Here is a 1,698-nt window from a genome sequence, read left to right as displayed (position 1 = left end):
AGTTATCAATAAATGATTGCTTCTAGAGCACATTCCCCAATTTTCCCCCATCTTCTACAACACACCAGATGAATAAAAAAAGTGATGTAGTGCCGCACTGCACAGTAACAGGGCCCCCCTTTTTGTTTGCCCCATGAAAAACAGTTTCCTAAAAAGTAAATAATTTTACAGTAGTAATAATGTCCCTAATTGGACTCTAAAACATAATTATGTCCCCACTTGCCACCATAAACTAATAATATATGTTCCTCAATCCTGCCCCCAAACAGTAATTAAGTCCCTCATCCTGGCCCCCTTTATTTAATAAAGTGCCCCAGCCTGGCCCCCTATGTCTACTTTCAAGCCTGGCCCCCAGATATCCATCATGCTCCTCATATGTCCCTTGTCCAACCTGGCCCCCTTGTGTCCCTTGTCCAGCCTGGCCCCCATGTCCCTTGTCTAGCCAGGCCCCCATGTGTCCCTTGTCCTTGCTCCCCCATATATCCATCCTGGCCCCCATGTGTCCCTTGTCCTGGCACCCCCATATATCCATCATTGCCCCCATGTGTCACTTGTTCTGGCTCCCCCATATATCCATCCTGGCCCCCCATGTGTCCCTTGTCCAGGCTCCGCCATATATCCATCCTGGCTCCCATGTGTCCCTTGTCCTGGCTCCGTCCCTTGTCATGGCTCCCCCGTATATCCATCCTGGCCCCCATGTGTCCCTTGTCCGGGCTCCCCCATATATCCATCCTGGCCCCCATGTGTACCTTGTCCTGGCTCCCCCATATACAGTTGTGCTCAAAAGTTTACATACTCCAGCAGAATTTTTCCTTTCTTGACCTTGTTTCAGAGAATATGAATGATAACAAAAAAAACTTTTTCTCCGCTCATGGTTATTGGTTGGCTGAAGCCATTTTTTGTTAAACTACTGTGTTTTCTCTTTTTAAATCTTAATGACAACCTAAAAGATCCAAATGACCCTGATCAAAAGCTCACATACCCCAGTTCTTTATACCTTGTATTGCCCCCTCTAACATCAATGACAGCTTGAAGTCTTTTGTGGTAGTTGTGGATGAGGTTCTTTATTTTCCCATATATCCATCCTGGCTCCCATATCCATTGCCCCCCCCCCACCTCCCCCCATATATCCATCCTGGCCCCCATATCCCTTGTCCTGCTTCCCCTGCTCCCCCCATATAGCCATCTGGGCCCCCATATGTGCATTGTACTGCCCCCCTCCATATAACCATTCTGGCCTCACCATATATCCATGCTGGCACGCATATCCTTGTCCGCCCCCCCCCCCCCATATAGCCATGCTGGCCCCCCATATCTTCATGCTGGCCCCCTATATATCCATGCTGGTTCCCCCATATATCCATGCAGGTTCCCCCATATCGCTTGTCCTGCCCCCATATATCCATGCAGGACCCCCATATATCCATGCAGGTTCCCCCATATATCCATGCTGACCCCATATCCTTTGTCCTGCCCCATATATATCCATGCAGGTTCCCCCATATCTCCATTCAGGTTCTCCTATATCTCTTATCCTGCCCCCATATCTCCATGCAGGTCCCCCCATATCTCCATGCTGGCCCCCCATATCTCCATTCTGGCCCCCCCATACACAGTGGGGAAAAAAAGTATTTAGTCAGCCACCAATTGTGCAAGTTCTCACAAGAATTTTTTTTTTAATTTTGGTGGAAAATAAAC

The sequence above is a fragment of the Phyllobates terribilis genome, unplaced genomic scaffold (genome assembly GCF_046119375.1).
Source record: "Phyllobates terribilis strain yellow unplaced genomic scaffold, ASM4611937v1 Scaffold_3__8_contigs__length_932513732, whole genome shotgun sequence".
Lineage (NCBI taxonomy): Eukaryota > Metazoa > Chordata > Amphibia > Anura > Dendrobatidae > Phyllobates > Phyllobates terribilis.
The sequence above is the reverse complement of the archived record's forward strand: the minus strand, read 5'-3'. Positions refer to the sequence as shown.